The 26,821-nt window shown below is 45.0% G+C and overlaps 2 long non-coding RNA genes across 2 annotated transcripts in view; one reads left to right on the forward strand and one right to left on the reverse strand.

Moving 5' to 3' along the window:
- The first annotated feature begins 1,287 nt into the window (after positions 1 to 1,287).
- The window catches only part of LOC135049985 (uncharacterized), an 84,192-nt gene continuing 58,658 nt past the window's right edge, over positions 1,288 to 26,821 (forward strand). The window contains exon 1 of the long non-coding RNA XR_010241528.1: positions 1,288 to 1,413. This is a non-coding gene — a long non-coding RNA (uncharacterized LOC135049985). The remainder of the gene's footprint in view (positions 1,414 to 26,821) is intronic.
- LOC135049986 (uncharacterized) overlaps positions 3,807 to 26,821 on the reverse strand; it is a 47,345-nt gene continuing 24,330 nt past the window's right edge. Inside the window, exons 2-3 of the long non-coding RNA XR_010241529.1 lie at positions 4,642 to 4,752; positions 3,807 to 4,107 (exon numbers count right to left, since the gene is read on the reverse strand). This is a non-coding gene — a long non-coding RNA (uncharacterized LOC135049986). The remainder of the gene's footprint in view (positions 4,108 to 4,641; positions 4,753 to 26,821) is intronic.

Raw genomic sequence — 26,821 nt, forward strand, 5'->3', positions numbered from 1 at the left:
ACAATCTATTGAGGGGAGATCATTCTGCAAGTACATGATAAAATACAACATAATGCAAAAAGTAATGATGTCCCTGATTGCAATCTGTGGGCTGTGCCAAGATGTCCTACACTTTTTATATCAACACAATTACATCTTGTTTTGGAGAAGGCTTTCTTGTTGCATGTGCTAGTGGCTCTCTGTACGAACACAAAAAAATGCACCTGAAGGTGCACACGCCCCAGATAAAGGGGCATGATATTGCTGAAATGGGTGTGATCTTGATAAAATGGGCATGGCCTTGCAGGAAAATATTATCTTAAACATATTATTCCCCAAACAGTAATTCCACTATCACCATATTATGTCCCACACTGTAATGCCCCTTGTACTAAAACATGACCCACACAGTAATGCCCCTTGCACTAAAGTATGCCCCACGCAGTAAGGCCCCTTGTTATGCTCCACTCAGTAATGTCCCTTATTATGCCCCACACAGTAATGCCCCTTGTTATGCCCCACACATTAATGCCCCATGCCTCACTTATTAATATTCACAATGCCTACCTGGTCCTGCTCGTTGTCAGGGGATGTTTCATGCTGCTGCTGCTACTCTGCTCCCTCCACTGCTGCTGCTGCCGTTGCCACGTTCCCAGCACTGCTGTGCTGTTGCCTGCCTCCTCCCTCTGGGCTTTGTCTAAATGTCCCTCCCAAAATGGTCACCGCCTCCTCTAGTATCCATCACAACTGTCTTCTCTCAAGCATTGGCCATTTTGGGAGGAACGTTTTCACAATATTCTTTGCGGCCGGCCAGACTGCATAGAATACTGCACACAGTAGCTGCAGACCAGCACCCCGTGCAATTGCACGGTTAGCCCAGCCCTGAAAACGTCACTGAAAGGAGGACCCATATTGCGTACCATGCACACATATACTTCCCGAGTCTGGAGTCAAATGACTAGTGATTGTACATCAAGGCCATCAGTATGTCCCTGCTCATGTTAGGTGTGTTGCTACATCCTTCCGACTTACATCATGCAGTTATCTGTAAGGCCAACAGTGGATTCTGTGTTTGCTGGTATTTTTCTGTGTCCGCACGGTGGCTGTTGGGTATATCAGCCAAAACATTTGTTGAATATGAACTGACAGCGCCTGCAGCCTGGCCTGACATCCCTGTCCATGGATTCTTTCTTCAGTGTAATTCACCTTTGTCGTAACAGCGCCTGGCCTCATTCCTCTGCTACCAGGTATTTCTCCCCAGTGTCATATGCACAGCAGCCATGTCCTTGTTTTTTTTTTGAAGATCAAAACCAACTTTATTAACAACTGACAAAACAAACAGAAAATATGTCAAGATGGCATTACAAGACTCACCAGGAGGCCAATAATATCAGCAAGGGCACATGATGCTGGCACTGGAGAAGACAGGAGTTGGTAAGTTACCAGACAGCTTAGTAACATCTGAATCCTTTAACGCTGCCTTAGAAGCCTATGGGAGCGTGAAAATCACACATCTGGCTGGCGCAGGCAGACAAACTGCAGAGAAAATCCAGTAGTACCTGTAACGGACGCAGCCCCAGCTGGCTCATAAGGAGTACTTTTTGCCAGCCTGTTTCTGGATTCAGTGCTTTAGTGTAAAGAGACAGGACAGAACTGTGTTATCACCTATACAGCATGTTGCCTGGATTCCCAATAGAAATGGACATCACATATTATTGTGAAACATCATCCCTCTGTTATACTGTATGTGTTTGTGTTTATCAGGGAATAATATCTCTAGCCTGATGTTTGGTACAGAATGTATATGAAGATGTATATATATGAATGTACTGGTTATTGTATTATAGTTTGTAAAATAATGTGTCGTCCCCCCCCCCCCCCCCCCCCCATGTGACCACTTTGATAACCTGTTTGTTTGCTGTTGGAGATACAGCCAGTCTCAGATGTCAGTCCATACACCCCCCTCATTCTTCCCAACACAATGGATTCCAGGCTACACAATCAAATTAATTAAGGTTCATTTAGCATCTATTGTGTGCTAGAGGACATGCCTGGGCATGTTAAAGTAGGTCTATCTGAAAGTGTTCTGTAGTCAGCCCCTTTAATGTAACCCACCCAATACAGAGCCAGAAGGTGTCGCCTTATGGTAGGACAGACAAAGGTTTGAGGATAACAGAGGCTATTGAAACAGGGAGTGCATGGAAGTTCCTGGCCTGAGAGGAGTGATGTGTTTGGCTTGTGAAAGCTACTGGTAAGAGAGTGCTGCCAGTGTGCTGAGGCCTAGAAGCATTGTTGGAATCCACTGGTTTCAAGAGGCTACTGGACGTGCACTGAGGGTGAGATCTACACAGAAGGTCAGAGAGTAGAGGTACTTCTGGAATGCATGTGCTGACTAGGCATTGCGGTGCCGTCAGTGGCGAGAATCTGTTGCGAAGGGTATTGTGTGAGCTGGTAGTCCAGACCAGGAGACACAGAACTACTGCTGGCATGTAACATCAGGAGACTGTAATTCTAAACTACTGTGGAGACTTAGTAAGTAAGATACCATCCTGGCTTGTAATAGTTACTGTTTTAGTGTACTGTGTGTGTATATTTACAATAAAGGGCATTTGCCACTTTACTAAACTGTTTACCTGAGTGATCAGAGAATCCGTATCCTCACAGTACCTATTGAGAAGTGGTCTGTACATAGAGTTTCTCTGTCTTTAGTGTTTTTCACCCTTTTCTTAACACAGTACATAGAACCCTACGTTGGAAAACTAATAGGAGCTGATTGGTTGATACTTTATCTCCAACAACTTTATCTCCATCCAAAGCTTAGTAAATAGACCCCTTTATCTCTCTCCACTTTATCTCTCTCCAAGCTTTGATAAGTATCTCCATCAAACTCCACACATATTGTACACTGATGTTAATTAAACCAATGGCCCCAGAACTGTGAGGCAGGAACCCCTATGTCTTAGGGATGGCCATCTACCATCAGTGGTTACTAGCCATCGATGGTCTGAAACCAGCGGGAAATAGTTCTATCATCAGTAAATGGTCCGACTTCAGATGCTTGGCTGCGATCTGCGCATTTGCAATTGGGAGACATTTGGTCTTAAACCTTAATTGGGGTCTGTGCTACTTTCGGAAAATAAGACCTCTGGAAGAACTCCCCCCTCCCCCCAATGCGCGTGCATTCCTGTGAAAGTGGGTGTGGCCTCGCAACAGTAATGCCCCCCCAACAGTGGCAGATACACATATAATGCCCCCCCCTGCAGTGCCAGATACACAAATAATGCCCACCTGGAGTGCTAGATACCCAAATAAAGCCCCCCCTGCAGTGCCAGATACACAAATAATGGCCCCCCCCCCCCCTTTTGCAGTGCCAGATACAGGTAGTACTCACAATTTTTGCAGCCGCCACTTGCTTATGTGTGTCTGGGGCGGAGATGAGGAGAGCCCGCACTAGCACAGCGTGTGGTGTGCCTCAGTCTCCTGCTCTGTCCTCACTGAAGTACCGGCTCTGAGATAACATCGCCACCGCGCGGCCATTTGAAATATGGTGCGGGCCGCCAGCCAATCAGGAGCCGGTGAGCGAGCTCTGATTGGCTTACCACCAGCACCATATTAATTTGCATGCACCCACAGTGAGCTACTTAAGAAGCGGTGCCAAGCTACCCATCGCTCGCGAGGGACGGGTTGGCGACCGCTGCGATAGAAGGTTAAAAAGCATAGATGATGAACACGTCAGTAGCAGGAGAAATGAGACATTATTAAAAATACCAACTAACCCTTATTTATTTATTAGGTGAAGTTCCTGTTATTATTTTTTAATTGCAGGAAACATTCATTCTCAGTACACTATAATGGGTGTTCTTCACTCAGTCCTTATAAATATGCATGAACATAGATCAGAAAATGAATGTGATAGTCTTTCAGGAAAAAATTATTTCCTAGTAGTGAAAACTATGCCCCATGTGGCTTTCTGAGTATGGAGGTTAATTGGCTGATGTCAACCCTTGTTTTAGCGGGCGAATGTCTTGATAAGAAATGTAAATTATTGCAGCAAGTCAGAAAACTGGATGACGGCAGAAGACTTTTGGTGTCTTTTTTTGTTCTTGTCTTTTCCAAATAACTCTTTATCTAAATGCAAATGAGATTTTACTTTCTGATGAGGGCATTGTACATCCAAGCAATTCAGAGAAAGCACAATTACAGTCTTATTTCAGTTCTGATTTAGAATGTCTTTGTTAAGACTATGAGAGATCTTTTGTGGAGACACATGCTTTTTTCCTTACTTATATTCTACCGCTGATGTGACTATCAAAATCCTTTGGTTTATGCCCGACGGTGTCACAAAATTCTCAGTGAAATCGCTGTCAGTGTTGTTTAAAGGTTTTATCCACCTGCTAAATCTGACATTAGCAAAGATTTGACAGCAAGTCTACTTTGTGCAGTAAAGTAACAAATATGATCTACTATTCATGTAACAAATCAATGTAAATTGTACTGGATACATTTATATAAGTCTCATCATCTCCAAAATGGTGAGAATACATGTTCATCTTTAACATTGGTAATTTGTTCATAAGGATGGCATTTCCGGCAAGGGAACATTATTATACAAGCTACTTAGCTTGGAAACAGCAATTGGATAACTAACATACTGCCACTCACCACGTTCTGGCTGACGTCCCTCACCATTGTCTTCAGCCTCCTTGTGCTAGCCTTACCCGGTCTGGCTGGTCTCCAGTCTGGCGGAAGGTCCAGCAATGGTAGTCTACATTCCTGCAGCACCCACGGAAGAGAATAAGAGACTGTTTTAAAAATAAATAAGTCTGGGGCATGTGCTATGAAGCCCTAAATAGCCCTGATTGACTCTACATGTGCAGTTGAATCACTAGATGTTCCTCCAAATTTTTTGTGGGGCCTGGCAATGCCAAGTCTCTTCAGTTTTCAATATATTAACGTAACTTAAAGTATATTAATGTGTTATAGTCAGTACTTATTTAGCCACTTGCCTGGCATGGTCACATCATTTGCGACTGCACCATGCAGTGCGTTGTCTTATCTGGTCGCAAATGATGCGACCAGTCAGATACATAGTGTGGGCGGCTGCAGGAAGAGAATTTCCCACAGCTGCTTCTGCTTTCAGAGGGACCTCCCGGTTCCTTTGCTTGTTCCCTGCACCGTGCCCCAGAGTCTGCCATGCTGCTGATCACTGCTGATCGGTCAGCACAGCAGGACCTCCCACCAAGCGGCTGCATACATTAGCAGCCTCTGGAGAAATGTAAATTAACCCCCGCCCCATTGAGCCCCCTAGTGTGTACTGGTGGCTGCTCAGATAAGAAAACTGTGCTGGACGCGATGTTACTGATATTCCAATGGTGATGAGTTGATGTTCTGATGTTTGAAAACCTAATTTATTTTTCACCAATATAATTTTTTTTTTTTTTATAAAATAATTTTGGATAACTTTAATTGTATTTTTTTCATCTTCCAGTTAAGTTTCATCTGCCGGTTAAATTTGATATGATATTAAGAAAAAATTAGAGATGAGCGGGTTCGGTTTCTCTGAATCCGAACCCGCCCGAACTTCATGTTTTTTTTCACGGGTCCGAGCGACTCGGATCTTCCCGCCTTGCTCGGTTAACCCGAGCGCGCCCGAACGTCATCATGACGCTGTCGGATTCTCGCGAGACTCGGATTCTATATAAGGAGCCGCGCGTCGCCGCCATTTTCACACGTGCATTGAGATTGATAGGGAGAGGACGTGGCTGGCGTCCTCTCCATTTAGATTATAAGAGAGAGAGATTTACTGGAGCTTAGGACTAGGAGGAGTACTGTAGAAGTGTAGAGAGTGCAGAGAGTTTACTAGTGAGTGACCACCAGACAGTGCAGTTTATTTAATATATCCGTTCTCTGCCTGAAAAAAGCGATACACACAGTGACTCAGTCACATACCATATCTGTGTGCACTGCTCAGGCTCAGCCCAGTGTGCTGCATCATCTATATATATTATATATCTGTCTGACTGCTCAGCTCACACAGCTTATAATTGTGGGGGAGACTGGGGAGCACTGCAGTGCCAGTTATAGGTTATAGCAGGAGCCAGGAGTACATAATATTATATAGTGAGTGACCACCAGACAGTGCAGTTTATTTAATATATCCGTTCTCTGCCTGAAAAAAGCGATACACACAGTGACTCAGTCACATACCATATCTGTGTGCACTGCTCAGGCTCAGCCCAGTGTGCTGCATCATCTATATATATTATATATCTGTCTGACTGCTCAGCTCACACAGCTTATAATTGTGGGGGAGACTGGGGAGCACTGCAGTGCCAGTTATAGGTTATAGCAGGAGCCAGGAGTACATAATATTATATTAAAATTAAACAGTGCACACTTTTGCTGCAGGAGTGCCACTGCCAGTGTGACTGACCAGTGACCTGACCACACTGACCACCAGTATAGTTAGTTAGTAGTATACTTATATTGTGATTGCCTGAAAAAGTTAAACACTCGTCGTGTGACTTCACTTGTGTGTTGTTGTTTTTTTTATTCTATAAAAATAAAACTCATTCTGCTGACAGACAGTGTCCAGCAGGTCCGTCATTATATAATATATAATATATACCTGTCCGGCTGCAGTAGTGATATATATATATTTTTTATATCATTTATCATCCAGTCGCAGCAGACACAGTACGGTAGTTCACGGCTGTGGCTACCTCTGTGTCTGCACTCGGCAGGCAGTCCGTCCATAATTGTATACCACCTAACCGTGGTTTTTTTTTCTTCTTTATACATACATACTACTACGACATCTCTTTATCAACCAGTCTATATTAGCAGCAGACACAGTACAGTACGGTAGTTCACGGCTGTGGCTACCTCTGTGTCTGCACTCGGCAGGCAGTCCGTCCATAATTGTATACCACCTAACCGTGGTTTTTTTTTCTTTCTTCTTTATACATACATAGTTACATAGACATCTCTTTATCAACCAGTCTATATTAGCAGCAGACACAGTACAGTACGGTAGTTCACGGCTGTGGCTACCTCTGTGTCTGCACTCGGCAGGCAGTCCGTCCATAATTGTATACCACCTAACCGTGGTTTTTTTTTCTTTCTTCTTTATACATACATAGTTACATAGACATCTCTTTATCAACCAGTCTATATTAGCAGCAGACACAGTACAGTACGGTAGTTCACGGCTGTGGCTACCTCTGTGTCTGCACTCGGCAGGCAGTCCGTCCATAATTGTATACCACCTAACCGTGGTTTTTTTTTCTTTCTTCTTTATACATACATAGTTACATAGACATCTCTTTATCAACCAGTCTATATTAGCAGCAGACACAGTACAGTACGGTAGTTCACGGCTGTGGCTACCTCTGTGTCTGCACTCGGCAGGCAGTCCGTCCATAATTGTATACCACCTAACCGTGGTTTTTTTTTCTTTCTTCTTTATACATACATACTACTACGACATCTCTTTATCAACCAGTCTATATTATTAGCAGCAGACACAGTACAGTACGGTAGTTCACGGCTGTGGCTACCTCTGTGTCTGCACTCGGCAGGCAGTCCGTCCATAATTGTATACCACCTAACCGTGGTTTTTTTTTCTTTCTTCTTTATACATACATAGTTACATAGACATCTCTTTATCAACCAGTCTATATTAGCAGCAGACACAGTACAGTACGGTAGTTCACGGCTGTGGCTACCTCTGTGTCTGCACTCGGCAGGCAGTCCATAATTGTATACTAGTATCCATCTCCATTGTTTACCTGAGGTGCCTTTTAGTTGTGCCTATTAAAATATGGAGAACAAAAATGTTGAGGTTCCAAAATTAGGGAAAGATCAAGATCCACTTCCACCTCGTGCTGAAGCTGCTGCCACTAGTCATGGCCGAGACGATGAAATGCCAGCAACGTCGTCTGCCAAGGCCGATGCCCAATGTCATAGTACAGAGCATGTCAAATCCAAAACACCAAATATCAGAAAAAAAAGGACTCCAAAACCTAAAATAAAATTGTCGGAGGAGAAGCGTAAACTTGCCAATATGCCATTTACCACACGGAGTGGCAAGGAACGGCTGAGGCCCTGGCCTATGTTCATGGCTAGTGGTTCAGCTTCACATGAGGATGGAAGCACTCAGCCTCTCGCTAGAAAAATGAAAAGACTCAAGCTGGCAAAAGCAGCACAGCAAAGAACTGTGCATTCTTCGAAATCCCAAATCCACAAGGAGAGTCCAATTGTGTCGGTTGCGATGCCTGACCTTCCCAACACTGGACGTGAAGAGCATGCGCCTTCCACCATTTGCACGCCCCCTGCAAGTGCTGGAAGGAGCACCCGCAGTCCAGTTCCTGATAGTCAGATTGAAGATGTCAGTGTTGAAGTACACCAGGATGAGGAGGATATGGGTGTTGCTGGCGCTGGGGAGGAAATTGACCAGGAGGATTCTGATGGTGAGGTGGTTTGTTTAAGTCAGGCACCCGGGGAGACACCTGTTGTCCGTGGGAGGAATATGGCCGTTGACATGCCAGGTGAAAATACCAAAAAAATCAGCTCTTCGGTGTGGAGGTATTTCACCAGAAATGCGGACAACAGGTGTCAAGCCGTGTGTTCCCTTTGTCAAGCTGTAATAAGTAGGGGTAAGGACGTTAACCACCTCGGAACATCCTCCCTTATACGTCACCTGCAGCGCATTCATAATAAGTCAGTGACAAGTTCAAAAACTTTGGGTGACAGCGGAAGCAGTCCACTGACCAGTAAATCCCTTCCTCTTGTAACCAAGCTCACGCAAACCACCCCACCAACTCCCTCAGTGTCAATTTCCTCCTTCCCCAGGAATGCCAATAGTCCTGCAGGCCATGTCACTGGCAATTCTGACGATTCCTCTCCTGCCTGGGATTCCTCCAATGCATCCTTGCGTGTAACGCCTACTGCTGCTGGCGCTGCTGTTGTTGCTGCTGGGAGTCGATGGTCATCCCAGAGGGGAAGTCGTAAGCCCACTTGTACTACTTCCAGTAAGCAATTGACTGTTCAACAGTCCTTTGCGAGGAAGATGAAATATCACAGCAGTCATCCTGCTGCAAAGCGGATAACTGAGGCCTTGACAACTATGTTGGTGTTAGACGTGCGTCCGGTATCTGCCGTTAGTTCACAGGGAACTAGACAATTTATTGAGGCAGTGTGCCCCCGTTACCAAATACCATCTAGGTTCCACTTCTCTAGGCAGGCGATACCGAGAATGTACACGGACGTCAGAAAAAGACTCACCAGTGTCCTAAAAAATGCAGTTGTACCCAATGTCCACTTAACCACGGACATGTGGACAAGTGGAGCAGGGCAGGGTCAGGACTATATGACTGTGACAGCCCACTGGGTAGATGTATGGACTCCCGCCGCAAGAACAGCAGCGGCGGCACCAGTAGCAGCATCTCGCAAACGCCAACTCTTTCCTAGGCAGGCTACGCTTTGTATCACCGCTTTCCAGAATACGCACACAGCTGAAAACCTCTTACGGCAACTGAGGAAGATCATCGCGGAATGGCTTACCCCAATTGGACTCTCCTGTGGATTTGTGGCATCGGACAACGCCAGCAATATTGTTTGTGCATTAAATATGGGCAAATTCCAGCACGTCCCATGTTTTGCACATACCTTGAATTTGGTGGTGCAGAATTTTTTAAAAAACGACAGGGGCGTGCAAGAGATGCTGTCGGTGGCCAGAAGAATTGCGGGACACTTTCGGCGTACAGGCACCACGTACAGAAGACTGGAGCACCACCAAAAACTACTGAACCTGCCCTGCCATCATCTGAAGCAAGAAGTGGTAACGAGGTGGAATTCAACCCTCTATATGCTTCAGAGGTTGGAGGAGCAGCAAAAGGCCATTCAAGCCTATACAACTGAGCACGATATAGTAGGTGGAATGCACCTGTCTCAAGCGCAGTGGAGAATGATTTCAACGTTGTGCAAGGTTCTGATGCCCTTTGAACTTGCCACACGTGAAGTCAGTTCAGACACTGCCAGCCTGAGTCAGGTCATTCCCCTCATCAGGCTTTTGCAGAAGAAGCTGGAGACATTGAAGGAGGAGCTAACACGGAGCGATTCCGCTAGGCATGTGGGACTTGTGGATGGAGCCCTTAATTCGCTTAACAAGGATTCACGGGTGGTCAATCTGTTGAAATCAGAGCACTACATTTTGGCCACCGTGCTCGATCCTAGATTTAAAGCCTACCTTGGATCTCTCTTTCCGGCAGACACAAGTCTGCTGGGGTTGAAAGACCTGCTGGTGACAAAATTGTCAAGTCAAGCGGAACGCGACCTGTCAACATCTCCTCCTTCACATTCTCCCGCAACTGGGGGTGCGAGGAAAAGGCTCAGAATTCCGAGCCCACCCGCTGGCGGTGATGCAGGGCAGTCTGGAGCGACTGCTGATGCTGACATCTGGTCCGGACTGAAGGACCTGACAACGATTACGGACATGTCGTCTACTGTCACTGCATATGATTCTCTCAACATTGATAGAATGGTGGAGGATTATATGAGTGACCGCATCCAAGTAGGCACGTCACACAGTCCGTACTTATACTGGCAGGAAAAAGAGGCAATTTGGAGGCCCTTGCACAAACTGGCTTTATTCTACCTAAGTTGCCCTCCCACAAGTGTGTACTCCGAAAGAGTGTTTAGTGCCGCCGCTCACCTTGTCAGCAATCGGCGTACGAGGTTACATCCAGAAAATGTGGAGAAGATGATGTTCATTAAAATGAATTATAATCAATTCCTCCGCGGAGACATTGACCAGCAGCAATTGCCTCCACAAAGTACACAGGGAGCTGAGATGGTGGATTCCAGTGGGGACGAATTGATAATCTGTGAGGAGGGGGATGTACACGGTGATATATCGGAGGGTGATGATGAGGTGGACATCTTGCCTCTGTAGAGCCAGTTTGTGCAAGGAGAGATTAATTGCTTCTTTTTTTGGGGGGGTCCAAACCAACCCGTCATATCAGTCACAGTCGTGTGGCAGACCCTGTCACTGAAATGATGGGTTGGTTAAAGTGTGCATGTCCTGTTTTGTTTATACAACATAAGGGTGGGTGGGAGGGCCCAAGGACAATTCCATCTTGCACCTCTTTTTTCTTTTCTTTTTCTTTGCATCATGTGCTGATTGGGGAGGGTTTTTTGGAAGGGACATCCTGCGTGACACTGCAGTGCCACTCCTAAATGGGCCCGGTGTTTGTGTCGGCCACTAGGGTCGCTAATCTTACTCACACAGTCAGCTACCTCATTGCGCCTCTTTTTTTCTTTGCGTCATGTGCTGTTTGGGGAGGGTTTTTTGGAAGGGACATCCTGCGTGACACTGCAGTGCCACTCCTAGATGGGCCCGGTGTTTGTGTCGGCCACTAGGGTCGCTAATCTTACTCACACAGCTACCTCATTGCGCCTCTTTTTTTCTTTGCGTCATGTGCTGTTTGGGGAGGGTTTTTTGGAAGGGACATCCTGCGTGACACTGCAGTGCCACTCCTAGATGGGCCCGGTGTTTGTGTCGGCCACTAGGGTCGCTAATCTTACTCACACAGCTACCTCATTGCGCCTCTTTTTTTCTTTGCGTCATGTGCTGTTTGGGGAGGGTTTTTTGGAAGGGCCATCCTGCGTGACACTGCAGTGCCACTCCTAGATGGGCCCGGTGTTTGTGTCGGCCACTAGGGTCGCTAATCTTACTCACACAGCTACCTCATTGCGCCTCTTTTTTTCTTTGCGTCATGTGCTGTTTGGGGAGGGTTTTTTGGAAGGGACATCCTGCGTGACACTGCAGTGCCACTCCTAGATGGGCCCGGTGTTTGTGTCGGCCACTAGGGTCGCTTATCTTACTCACACAGCGACCTCGGTGCAAATTTTAGGACTAAAAATAATATTGTGAGGTGTGAGGTATTCAGAATAGACTGAAAATGAGTGTAAATTATGGTTTTTGAGGTTAATAATACTTTGGGATCAAAATGACCCCCAAATTCTATGATTTAAGCTGTTTTTTAGTGTTTTTTGAAAAAAACACCCGAATCCAAAACACACCCGAATCCGACAAAAAAAATTCGGTGAGGTTTTGCCAAAACGCGTTCGAACCCAAAACACGGCCGCGGAACCGAACCCAAAACCAAAACACAAAACCCGAAAAATTTCAGGCGCTCATCTCTAGAAAAAATAATAATAAATATGTGTAAACCAAGAAAATTTGCACCTGGGCAAATACTGTACAGCTTTAGGTTTACACTGTCAATTAGAACTAAACTAAGGAGATGGCAAGCAACAATTTAGACTTATCTAGCTGTTCAAGGGTTACTATCTCACATTGCATAGCAATAACATAATGGGTGTAGATGCATCAACCAGTGTATTTTGCGTGCAATGCATCCCGCCATTCATTGCATGCATAACGCCATTTACACCATATGCTTGAAAAAATCACAAAAGGACAGGTCTTCTTATAAGAGCTTTCCTTTGTAGTGTGGGGATTTTCAGATTTATGTCCCAGGAGTCCTATCTGTGCATGCGTCGGCTAATGCATGAGCTGCAGGGGACACTAGGAGGGATCTGATTGGATCCTTCTCAGTGCACATTCCGATAAGAAGGCCAAAGGCTTGTATTAGGTAACGCCATTTACAGTTGGTGTTACCTACTGGGTCCAAGTACAGTCCAGAGTTAGGTGCATATGCAAAAAGTGTCCAAACCTCCAAAAAGTACAGTTTTCGGGAGGTGTGACTGCAAAATAGCCCTTGATGCATCCCGCCCCATGTCCCCCTACTTTTTAAAACTGTCCCGTTTTATTATCAGTACTGACCTCTGGGCAGTGTCGGATTGGGGCATGAAGGGCCCATCGGGGAAATGTAGTGTTAGAGGCCCATGCTAAGGGTGTGGCCAGTCTCCATTGGAAGTGTGACCAGCCACCCCAGAGTCTTGGCTAACCATTAGAGAGTGCATAGCTTGAGACCCTTTATAAATAAATATATATAGTAAATACTGCTAGTGCATGCATGATAATGTACCAGATTAATAATAGCAATGCACTATACACCGTAGTCCTGTGCAGCACAATATAACAAATGTATACAATTCAAGTGCACAGTCTGGAACCTGACCCCTAAAGAAGGGAGTGAGGCCCTCGGGCAGTGGGGACCACCGGGGATTTCCCCTGTACCGCTGTGGGCCATTCTGACCCTGCCTCTGGGATGGTCTTATCGCAGGCTGCGAAAGTTGTTGATAAGATTAATTTCTTTGTTTCTCCTAGACTTACATGAATTATTAACTGCACTGTAGTATGAGCTGGGGATTTTTTCCCCTATTAAACTAAAATAATGTATTATAGTATGTATTGATTGTCACGTGCAACAAGATGGTGTAGGAATGGGAAAACTTGGGTTTCATGGAAATTATTACAGTAAGAGGTTGTTCCAAATCTATTATTAGCTGGCTGTATTAAAGAGGTGAAAGGAAAGACCAATCAGAAGTTCATTCCCAACCCACTTGATGGGTAGAAACCATCATTGGGCAGACCAGTTATGGACAGAACTCATCAATGGTGGTTCACTGATGGCAGATAGTTTTACCATCAATGACGGAGAAACAAATGGCTTTCCAACATCGATGGTAGCTGTGGATGAATTGTTTTTGTTTTTTTCATGGTTGCATTGCAGAGCAGAGCTACCATGCTGTCAGCCAGTAGCTCAGTGCTACGACGCTGACCCTGGCGAGTTCTGCAGGTTTCACTTCACACACAATAATACAGTCAATCAGTGTGTGTGACGTATGGATGGGATGGGCTGGCCCACCTTGCTGACTTGACAGTGGCTGAGCTCAGCTGTCAGTTACCAGTCCAGCCCCTCCCCCACTCACAGCAACCACCAGTACCGCAGTGCGAATGCACAGAGGAGATTCTCTGTCTGGCGTCAACGTGGGCTTTGGGGTCTATTCATGTAGCAGAGAAAAGCCTGTTTTGTGATAAACAGGGCTTTGCTCTGCCTAGTACAATTCGCAGAGCGGGTTACCGTGGAGAGATCACTGACTTCCCCAGCTGCACCTCCGCTCTGTGCCTGATTCGCATCACTGTACTTTTGTATGGTGAGTGCGATTCATGAAGGAACGGAAAGCTCTGCTTTCCACTTCTCCATGGAGTTCAGGTTCACCATCTCAGGATGGCGTAACCTGATCTGCGGTGCGGAGACAGCAGGGAAGCTCAATACTTCCCTGCTCTTTGCTTGGCACTCGGTGCTGGTTCCAACTCAGACCTCCCAGCAGCCACTGCGGCCTGCTGGGAGGTCAACAGACGGTACATGTGCAGAGGGACCCGCCGGCAGACTCCGCGCTTCAGAGTGGGGACTGCCTGGAGAAGACCTCACCGCTGGACCCCTGTATTCCACAGCGCATTGTCGGAAGGGCGAGTATGCATGAATTGCTACTTATTACAGCTATGCAGTGCATCCGGAAAGTATTCACAGCACTTTTTCCACATTTTGTTATGTTACAGCCTTATTCCAAACTGGAATAAATTTGTTTTTTTCTCTCAAAATTCTACACACAATACCCCATAATGACAACGTGAAAAAAGTTTTTTTTGTTGTTGATTTTTGCCAATTTATTGAAAATTAAAAACTAAGAAAACACATGTACATAAGTATTCACAGCCTAAAGCTCAGTACTTTGTTGATGCACCTTTGGCAGCAATTACAGCCTCAAGTCTTTTTGAATATAACAAGCTTGGCACACTTATCTTTGGGCAGTTTCGCCCATTCCTCTTTGCAGCACCTCTCAAGCTCCATCAGGTTGGATGGAGCCATTTTCAGATCTTTCCAGAGATGTTCAATCGGATTCAAGTCTGGGCTCTGGCTGGGCCACTCAAGGACATTCACAGAGCTGTGCTGAAGCCACTTCTTTGATATCTTGGCTGTGTGCTTAGGGTTGTTGTCCTGCTGAAAGATGAATCGTCGCCCCAGTCTGAGGTCAAGAGCGCTCTGGAGCAGGTTTTCATCCAGGATGTCTCTGTACATTACTGCATTCATCTTTCCCTCTATCCTGACTAGTCTCCCAGTTCCTGCAGCTGAAAAACATCCCCAGAGCATGATGCTGCCACCACCATGCTTCATTGTAGGGATGGTATGGGCCTGCTTTCCTCCAAACATGATGCCTGGCATTCAGGCTAAAGAGTTCAATCTTTGTCTAATCAGACCAGAGAATTTTGTTTCTCATGGTCTGAAAGTCCTTCAGGTGCATTTGGGTAAACTCCAGGTGGGCTGCCATGTGCTTTTTACTAAGGAGTGGTTTCTGTCTGGCCACTCTACCATACAGGCCTGATTGGTGGATTGCTGCAGACATGGTTGTCCTTCTGGAAGGTTTTCTTTCCACAGAAGAATGCTGTAGCTCTGCAGAGTGACCATTGGGATCTTGGTCACCTCCCTGACTAGGGCCCTTCTCCCCCGATCGCTCAGTTTAGATGGCCGGCCAGCTCTAGGAAGAGTCCTGGTGGTTCCGAACTTCTTGCATTTATGGATGATGGCGGCCACTGTGCTCATTGGGACCTTCAAAGCAGCAGATATTTTTCTGTACCCTTCCCCAGATTTGTGCCTCAAGACAATCCTGTCTCGGAGGTCTACAGACAATTCCTTTGACTTCATGCTTGGTTTGTGCTCAGACATGCACTGTCAAGTGTGGGACCTTATATAGACTAGTGATGTGCACCGGAAATTTTTCGGGTTTTGGTTTTGGATTCGGTTCCGTGGCCGTGTTTTGGATCCGGACGCGTTTTGGCAAAACCTCCCTGAAATTTTTTTGTCGGATTCAGGTGTGTTTTGGATTCGGGTGTTTTTTTATAAAAAACCCTCAAAAACAGCTTAAATCATAGAATTTGGGGGTCATTTTGATCCCATAGTATTATTAACCTCAATAACCATAATTTCCACTCATTTCCAGTCTATTCTGAACACCTCACAATATTATTTTTAGTCCTAAAACTTGCACCGAGGTCACTGGATGACTAAGCTAAGCAACCCAAGTGGCCGTCACAAACACCTGGCCCATCTAGGAGTGGCACTGCAGTGTCAGACAGGATGGCCGATTTAAAAAATAGTCCCCAAACAGCACATGATGCAAAGAAAAAAAGAGGTGCACCAAGGTCGCTGGATGGCTAAGCTAAGCGACCCAAGTGGCCGACACAAACACCTGGCCCATCTAGGAGGGGCACTGCAGTGTCAGACAGGATGGCAGATTTAAAAAATAGTCCCCAAACAGCACATGATGCAAAGAAAAAAAGAGGTGCACCAAGGTCGCTGGATGGCTAAGCTAAGCGACCCAAGTGGCCGACACAAACACCTGGCCCATCTAGGAGTGGCACTGCAGTGTCAGACAGGATGGCACTTCAAAAAATAGTCCCCAAACAGCACATGATGCAAAGAAAAAAGAGGTGCACCAAGGTCGCTGGATGGCTAAGCTAAGTGACCCAAGTGGCCGACACAAACACCTGGCCCATCTAGGAGTGGCACTGCAGTTTTCTAGTGAGAGGATGAGTGCTTCCATCCTCATGTGAATCTGAACCACTAGCCATGAACATAGGCCAGGGACTCAGCCGTTCCTTGCCACTCCGTGTCGTAAATGGCATATTGGCAAGTTTACGCTTCTCATCAGACGCTTTTAATTTTGATTTTTGGGTCATTTTACTGAACTTTTGTAGTATACTTGACGACACAGAGGTAGAGCAGTGGACTACTGTACCGTACTGCTACATATATACTGGTGGTCAGCAAAATTCTGCACTGTCCTCCTACTATATACTGCGCACAACTAAAATGCAACACAGGCATGGATGCATAGTATACTTGACGACAAAGAGGTAGAGCAGTGGACTACTGTACCGTACTGCTATATATATACTGGTGGTCAGCAAAATTCTGCACTGTCCTACTATATACTACGCACAACTAAAATGCAGCACAGGTATGGATGCATAGTATACTTGACGACACAGAGGTAGAGCAGTAGACTACTGTACCGTACTGCTATATATATACTGGTGGTCAGCAAAATTCTGCGCTGTCCTACTATATACTGCGCACAACTAAAATGCAGCACAGGTATGGATGCATAGTATACTTGACGACAGAGGTAGAGCAGTGGACTACTGTACCGTACTGCTATATATATACTGGTGGTCAGCAAAATTCTGCACTGTCCTCCTACTATATAGTATACTGCGCACAAGTAAAATGCAGCACAGGTATGGATGCATAGTATACTTGACGACACAGAGGTAGAGCAGTGGACTACTGTACCGTACTGCTATATATATACTGGTGGTCAGCAAAATTCTGCACTGTCCTCCTACTATATACTGCACACAACTAAAATGCAGCACAGGTATGGATGGATAGTATACTTGACGACACAGAGGTAGAGCAATGAACTACTGTACCGTACTGCTATATATATACTGGTGGTCACATTAAAATTCTGCACTGTCCTCCTACTATATAATACTGCGCACAACTAAAATGCACCACAGGTATGGATGGATAGTATACTTGACGACACAGAGGTAGCAGGGCCGTCTTAACAGCAGTGTGGGCCCCTGTGCACAGCAATGCACTGGGGCCCCTACCCATCCTCCATGGGTGGGGCTGCTATCAGTGGCAGCTTTGATGTCCCGCGGGCGGTAGGGGGTGTTCTATCTTCCGCTCAGCATGTAGGACCTGGAGCAGTAATTTCTGCTAATTAATCCTTTACTGCACAGATGGGGTGGGAGGGAGAACACTAAACTGTAGAAGGGGGCACTGGGCTGAATGAAGGAGCCCCGGTACATGACTTCCAGCGCGGTATGGGGTGTTTAATATGTAAAGGAGGGGTCGATAGTGGAGTGGGCTCAATATTCATCATTTTCTGGTGAGACAGCAGCTTGCTTGACTGCAGATATCTCAAGTTCCTGGAAAAAGATTTCTTAGCTTTGAATGGGATAAAACATTAGAGTGTCTCCCTTGTCAGGAGGTACTGGGGACTTGGGGATCAGAGTTCAGGAGCCAGAGCAACCCACCAACAAATATATAAAACTGCATATTAGGCATGTGGAGCTGGAGCAGGGACCTGCTGCTGGAAGGCTGATATCTTTGGTTCTGGGCATAGTAGAGACAAGCTGCCAGTGTCCTCCGAAAGTAGAGAGTCCCAGCTTTTGAAATGTTCCCTCAGAAAAACTGTTAGTCATACAGAGCCCGAGATATCTGGCTGGGAAAAGCAATTAACAGGCTTGGATGGGGACCACTGCTTTGAAGTCGGATATCTCTGGTTCCCTAGGGCCGATTTTCAAAAATCTGGTACCCCTGGAAAGAGGGGACCCTCAGCTATTAGCCTAGGGCCCTTATACTCCTGGGGCCCTTGGGCAAGAGCCCACTGAGCCCATACGAAAAGACGGCCCTGCGAGGTAGAGCAATAGACTACTGTACCGTACTGCTATATATATACTGGTGGTCACAGCAAAATTCTGCACTGTCCTCCTACTATATACTACAATGCAGCACAGATATGGAGCGTTTTTCAGGCAGAGAACGTAGATATTTTCAGCACACTGAGCACAGATATTTGCAAGCACACTGAGCACAGATATTTGCAGCACACTGAGCACAGATATTTGCAGCACACTGAACACAGAAACTGAGAGAACCCTGCGACGTCCTCTCGCTATCATCTCCAAAGCACGAGTGAAAATGGCGGCGACGAGCGGCTCCTTATATAGAATACGAATCTCGCGAGAATACGTCAGCGGGATGATGACGTTCGGGCGCGCTCGGGTTAACCGAGCAAGGCGGGAAGATCCGAGACTGCCTCGGAACCGTGTAAAATGGGTGAAGTTCGAGGGGTTCGGATCCCGAGGATCCGAACCCGCTCATCACTAATATAGACAGGTGTGTGCCTTTCCAAATCATGTCCAATCAACTGAATTTACCACAATTAAGCTGTAGGAACATCTCAAGGATTATCAGTGGAAACAGGATGCACCTGAGCTCTATTTTGAGCTTCATGGCAAAGGCTGTCAATACTTATGTATATGTGATTTCTTCATTTTTTATTTTTAATAAATTGACAAAAATCTAAAAAAAACTTTTTTCACGGTGACATTATGGGGTTTTGTGTGTTGAATTCTGAAGGAAAAAATGAATTTATTCCAGTTTGGAATAAGGCTGTAACATAAGAAAATGTGGAAAAGTGAAGCGATGTGAATACTTTCCGGATGCACTATACATCGCATTGAAGCAATGCGATGTATAGTGATAAGTAGCAATTACGTTTTTGTTTTCTTAATGAATAGACCCCTATGTCTCTACTGTACATGTGTGAATCTCCGACGGGATGAACCATCAATGGTACAATATTGCATAGTTTCATACCATCGATGTTCCTACTGTGTTTTTTTTATTGAAGGCAACCACCAATGTAAGGCACACTGTTGGCCATCCCTAACACACAGCCAAGCTTTTCAGCCTGAACCACAACACTTCCCTGGGGAAGAGAGCAGGCTAGTATGCTGGACAAGGAAGAGCAGCTTTATTAATGATGTAACAGTAATCCTGAATAAATAAATACTAGCATAACATAACTTTTGTTGCAAAGCTTATTGTGTTAGCGTAAACTACAGTATTTGATGTTTATTGTACATAAGGACAGACTCAGACCAAGGTTTACAAAAACATACTCATCAAGCCCAAAAGATAAACTGACTAAACCTTTTCTATGCACTGCAATCCACATAATGCAATGCACAATGGGGGTCATTCCGAGTTGTTCGCTCGTTGCCGATTTTCGCTATGCTGCAATTTGTTGCTAAATGCGCATGCGCATGGTACGCAGAGCGCATGCGCTAAGTTATTTAACACAAAACTTAGTATATTTGCTGGTGTTCGAGCAACGCTTTTCAGTCGCACTGCTGATCGGTGAATGATTGACAGGAAAGGAGCGTTTCTGGGTGGTAACTGAGCGTTTTCCGGGAGTGTGCTAAAAAACGCAGGCATGTCAGGGAAAAACGCGGGAGTGTCTGAGGAAACGGGGGAGTGGCTGGCCGAACACAGGGCGTGTTTGTGACGTCAAACCAGGAACTAAACGGACTGAAGTGATCGCAATCTAGGAGTAGGTCTGGAGCTACTCAGAAACTGCAAAGAATTATTTAGTAGCAATTCTGCTAATCTTTCGTTCGCTATTCTGCTATGCTAAGATACACTCCCAGAGGGCGGCGGCCTATCGTGTGCAATGCTGCTAAAAGCAGCTAGTGAGCAAACAAGTCAGAATGAGGGCCAATGTCCTGCAGTATTGTAAGCTCATTTTGCAGTTGCAGTTCTAGAATACAAGGGAAAGCCAAAGTCGATAGCTTAACACTTTTAAGCACTATAGACCTTGGCAGACAAACTGTTTAACAGAGCCGCCACAAATCTATCCATAATATGGAGAGACAGCTACTATACCTATAGACCAATATTCACGAAACAAAAAACAAAAAGCATCTGTAACAAACAGTATACACTACAATATGTTAACATTCATGAGATGCTTTTGTCTCTAAGTGAATGACAGATGGGTTCTATCCCTAAATGACAGCCAAATCTCTACAAAGACACAGATCCTTGAAATATGTCATATTTGAATTGTCCCTTACTTTCTGTGCAAGCTCTGCCTGGGCTATCCTTTTTCTTTTTGTTAGACAGTAGACATACTGTCTCATGACTACAATGCGTATGTACAGCAATGGGGTTCTGTCACTGTGTGCACAATAGGCCCAATTCATTTTTGTATGGAATTGCACATTTTGTCTAATTACTATTCTAATGTTAGCATTAGCAAGGATCCGAGTGCTTCGACTGAGGACGCACCCCCAGTCAATCATGCTGCTGCTGATGGGGCTGCAAGTGACATTGCAAGATCCGTTCTGCACAAGCACAGACCCTCACAAATATGAATCAGGCTCAATTTACTTAAATGATTTGCACTGTTTATGATTGTACTACTTGGACATATGGGGACAAATGTAATAGAGTGAGAGTTTCAGAAAGTGAGAGATTTGGTAAGGTTTTGCAGTTTTTTTTTTATATCTGCCTCCCCTGCAGTGCACATGGGGGGTAATTCTGAGTTGATCGCAGCAGGAAATTTATTTTAGCAGTTGGGCAAAACCATGTGCACTGCAGGGGAGGCAGATGTAACATGTGCAGAGAGTTAGATTTGGGTGTGGTGTGTTCAATCTGCAATCTAAATTGCAGTGTAAAAATAAAGCAGACAGTATTTACCCTGCACAGAAACATAATAACCCACCCAAATCTAACTCTCTCTGCAAATGTTATATCTGCCTCCCCTGCAGTGCACATGGTTTTGCCCAACTGCTAAAAAATTTCCTGCTGCGATCAACTTGGAATTACCCCCATGGTTTTGCCCAATTGCTAACAAAAATCCTGCTGCGATCAACTTGGAATTACCCCCAATGTTGCATGTTCAGAATTCTCCTTATTTGGGCCACAAAATTCTCATTATTCTCACAGCTATAGGGTGCTTCTAAGTTGCACGGATCTCTTTTCATGGCCGCAAAGGGAAAGGTTTTACATGCAGTGCTTGCTTCAAAATGAATTTACACATTTTTGCTTAATACGAGCAGTACTGCCTCACAGCACTGAGGTCTTGGGTTCGATTCCCACCATGGCTCTAACTGTGTGGAGTTTGTATATTCTCCCCATGCTTACGTGGTTTTCCTCCGGGTACTCCGGTTTCCTCCCACAATCCAAAAATATACAGGTAGTTTAATTGGCTCCCAACAAAATTAACCCATGGTGTGAATGTGTACACGTGGTAGAGAATATTGGGGCAGATGTATTAACCTGGAGATGGCATAAGGAAGTGATAAACCAGTGATAAATGCAAGGTGATACACGCACCAGCCAATCAGCTCCTAACTGTTCATTTACATATTTGAGCTGATTGGCTGGTGTGTTTATCACCTTGCATTTATCACTGGTTTATCACTTCCTTATGCCTTATCCAGGTTAATACATCTGCCCCATAGATTGTAAGCTCCGCTGGGGCAGGGACTGATGTGAATAGCCAGGGGTCTATTCATGAAGCAGTGAAAAGAGTGGAGAAACAGACCAGTGGAGAAGTTTCCCATGGCAATCAATCAGCATTTCCCTTACATTTTATAGAACGTACTTGATAAAGACTTCCTTCAAAGCTGATTGGTTGCCATGGGCAACTTCTCCACTGGTCCTCTTCTCCACTCTTTTCACTGCTTCATGAATAGACCCCCAAATATTCTCTATAAAGTGCTGTGGAATATGTGTGCGCTATATAAGTAACTAGTAATAAATAATACTGTCCTCTCTTTCCGTAAAATAGAAAGTGTCAGGGAGTAAAATAGGTTGTGGCATAGTGATCACACTGAACTACCAAGACTTGTGGGCATGTCATGGGCGTGAATCAAAATTTCTGTGCGATTTTGAGTTGTGCATACAGGGAAGCCTATTTCTGAGGGATCTCTTGCACCTAGCATCGGCCAGGTGCAAGTGCTGATACTAATGGTGATAATTGTGCCAGTCAGCGTAGAATCAATTGGCAGCAGTGGTGTTGGAACAAGGGGAGCAAGGTTGCCCCCCCCCAAAAAAAAAAAATAATAATAAAAAAAAATAATAATTCTTGAGTATTTCTGTATTCCATTTTTTCTCAACCCTATACTATACTCAAGTCAAAATAATATTGTATTTCCTTAAATGTAAATAAAATTACTTATTACTGTAACTTATATTACTTATTACTTACTTATTTTGTAACTAAATAGTTATAAGACACAGAAAGCTATAGTAATCAATGGAATTAGTCACGGCATTATATAATACTCAGACAAGCCGGTTGTCATACAGAAGTTAGACATTAAAAAGATAGACAGTCATTAGGTCGACAGCAGAAGGTCAACAGGGTCAAAAGGTCGACACCAAATTTTTTTTTGGGTGTTGTGTGTTTTTTAATTTTTTTTTATCCCAATTTGTTGAAATGTGTCCCCTCGCGGGCTTGCTGTGCTTCGAGCGTGGTGGCTCGCTCCGCTTCACTCGCCACAAGGTTATTAATGGTGATAGTTTGTGACATGGATCGTCAATTGGATGAAATGCGTCCCCTCTCAGGCTCGCTTTGCTCGCCACGCTTTGGGCTTGGTTGCTCGCCACAAGGTTACTAATGGTAATACTTTATTTATTATTTATGACCAGTTATTTATATAGCGCACATATATTCCGCAGCCCAGTGGATCTTACAATCTATATTCCCTACCACATGTACACGCACACACATTCATGTTAGGGTTAATTTTGTTGCGAGCCAATTGACCCACCAGTATATTTTTGGAGTGTGGGAGGAAACCGGAGTACTCGGAGGAAACCCACGCAAGCACAGGGAGAATATACAAACCCCACACAGTTAGGGCCATGGTTAGGGCCATGACCTCAGTGCTGTGAGGCAGTAACGCTAACCATCACACCATCCGTGCTGCCCAAGGATAATAAATGCAGCAAAAGTTGTCAAAATTTAAAAAACCCTAAAAAAACATGTGTCAACCTTTTGAGCCCATTGACCTTTTGACTGTCGACCTTTGGACCCTGTCAACCTTTTGGCCCTGTCAACCAAATGCATGTCGACCATTAGCGGTCAACCAATCCTTTTTTAGTGTAGCTTTTTAGACCGGATGCCAGAAAAGCCAGGTTCAAAGGTAGAACAGTCCAATCAAAACATAAAAATAACACAAATACAACAAAGGATATCAGTCACGAAAGTAATGACATAAGGATAGGGAACAGGAAATCTTTGTCACTCAAGTCTCTGCTGGAGAACCTAGTACCAGTCTCATCATGTTCATGGGCAGTAGCACTAGTGTATTCCCTCTGGTCTGCCCTCAGATACTTGGATGCTGCACAGTAAAGGGGGGTACTGATGGGGGAGATATGTGCTGAGCGACCTTAACACAGACCGCTCAGCACACATCTCTCCCCCCGTTCAGCACAGCGCGAAGTGCTAAGCGAGGGGATGGACGGATGGGGGGCCGCTCATTTTACACAGCGCTGACGAGAGCGACCCGCTCGATTGAGCCTGCATGCAGGCTCAATCTAGCACCAGCGATAGCAATGCACGGGGCTGCGCATCGCTATCGCTGGGGGGCATACACACGGCAGATCCGTGCTTAAAATATTAGCAATCTAGTCAGATTGCTTAGATTTTAAACATGGATCTCTCCGTGTGTACCCCCCTTAAGTCTTGAAATAATACAAGGAACATCAAAACAACATTAGGGCAAACTGGGGGTGACAGGTCAAGGACAGAAAGACAAGGGAACAGTAGTGATGAAACAAGTACAGGATAAAACAAGGAAAAGGCATATAGTTCAAGATACAAACAAAAATAAAACTAAGACAATGGGAGTTTTTTTTTTTAGAACTGACGATATTGCTCATAGCAATCAATCAATCAATCAACCAATCAATCAATTAATCAATTCTACTTCTACTTAACATTTATCTAGCTGCTTCTAAAAATAGATATAATCTGATTGGTTGCTATGGGCAACATCACCAGTTCTAAAAAAAACTCCCACCTTAAGGGGGGTACTCACGGAGCGATATTCTAGGCAATCTGACTAGATTGCTTTGAATTTGAGCATGATCGCTCCGTGTGTACCCCCTACAGCGATAGCGATGTGCAGCCCCGCAAATTGCTATCGCTGCTGCTAGATTGGCCTGCAGTGCAGGCCAATCTAGCGGGTTGCTCATTTCACCCGCTGGGTGAAATGAGCTGCCCCTCATCTCCCCCTGCACGCTCAGCACAGATCTCGCTGTGCTGAGCGCCGGGAGAGATGTGTGCTGAGCGGATCGCTCAGCACACATCTCTCCCGCATCGGCCGTCTATATGAGCCTTTTGTAAATTTACCCTATAGACAGAAGTCAAAAAGTTACAGATTGAAACCGATATGCACACAATTTAGATTTAAGATACCAAGTACTGTAGGACTGGATGACTGGAGTGACTAGAAAATGCTCCATCAACCTTCTATGTACTAACTAGCTTTAAACATTGCAGGAGGTCGCTGATAGCTTATTACATGACCGGTCATTAGAGAAGATAGAGAAAGATATGCTATATCCATTTGGAGTAATCACTGAAGTACATTTCTTTACATTTCTGTGATGCAGAAGTACAGCACATGTGACACCAATATTGCTGCTTACAGGTGAATCTAAGAATACAAACTTTATTTAGATAAAATTTGAGAAAACTTTGACAATTCTATTGAAGGGTTCAGTATGATATACCGATGGACAGGATGCCGGCGGTCAGTATACCATAAGCGGTGCCCGTCCAACATAATCCCGACTGCCCCCCATTTAGCCCCCTAACGCTCATTTTTTTCCCTACCCTAACCCTCCACTGTGGATGCTTAACCATAACCCTCCCCGGTTGTGCCTAACCATAACCCTTCCCACTAGGTGCCTAACCCTAACTCACCCTACCACACTGCCTTTACCTAACTCTCCCAGCTAGGTGCCTAACCTCCCCTTCTATGTGCCTAACCCTAACCCTCCCTCCCCGGTCCCTAACCCTATCGTTCCCGTGCGTGGACCCTAAGCCTAACCCCCCTTCTGCCTAAACCTAACCTCCCGCTCCCCACACTCCCTGCGGCAGGACAGCAGCGCATCCTGCTGTCAGGACAATTAGGATGCCGGCTGTCGGTATTTTGATGTCGGCATCCCGTTTGGCATCGGTATATTCACGCCGGGATAGTGTCCTCTCTCGGGATCCCGGCGTCGGTATATTGACCGCTGGGATCCCGTTTGTTAGGAAACTAACTGCTTCCCCAATTGAAAATTACCAATGTTAATTATGTAGCAGCTTCCATGTAAGACCATGCAAGTATTTTGCATTGTGTCTGATGCAATTGTTTTCCCCCCTCTGGCTCTGGTATATGCTACTGTACCTGTCTGTCATTGTGCTTTAATTAATCCTAAGTGCTAGAATTGATTTCCTGCCACACAGACAATTCCTTACTTGTAATTGCAGTACTATGCAGGACTTTGTCAGGAATCAGCTTAGTTAGATGAGAATTGGGACTACGGTACATAAAAATATACAGAGCCATCCCTGTCCAAATCCCCATTAAGTGAATGAATTGGAGTTTATTTGCTTTAAAGCAGTTTTGACTGAAAAAATTACATGGCCTATTTATCATATTCTATATTACACTAATGGAAGCTGCTCTGAATTATTTAAACTAAAATAATTCAGAACCGCATACTTATGCACAAGATTATTTCATTTAGAAAAGCATTTTTTGTGCACTAAATAGAGTTAGCATAAAAAATGATGCTGTTGTTAAAATAATTCTTAAATATGCACATACTGCAGTAAAAAAATAAATAAAAAACCTATGAGGATATTTACTAACAAAATGGAAATATAAAGTAATTGATAAAAACAGAATAAAAATTAATTCTCATGATCTATGGGGGTCATTCCGACCCGATCGTAGCATGCTTTCGTTCGCACAGCTGCGACCAGGTCACTACTGTGCATGCGCTGGGGCCGTAATGTGCACTCGCGTCGTTGCCCGGCGTGTCCAGGCGAACGGAGGGCGGATGTCTGATGTCAAAGCCGAGCCCATCATCGCTGGATCCGTCGGCCAGGGTTAGTATGTCTAGGGCTGGTCTTGTTTTGCAGGAAACTTTTTTAGCATAGCAGGGCTGCACAGGCGATCGCAGCCCTGCTATGCTAGAATACACTCCACCATAGGCGG

Source organism: Pseudophryne corroboree, chromosome 2 (assembly GCF_028390025.1).
Source record: "Pseudophryne corroboree isolate aPseCor3 chromosome 2, aPseCor3.hap2, whole genome shotgun sequence".
Lineage (NCBI taxonomy): Eukaryota > Metazoa > Chordata > Amphibia > Anura > Myobatrachidae > Pseudophryne > Pseudophryne corroboree.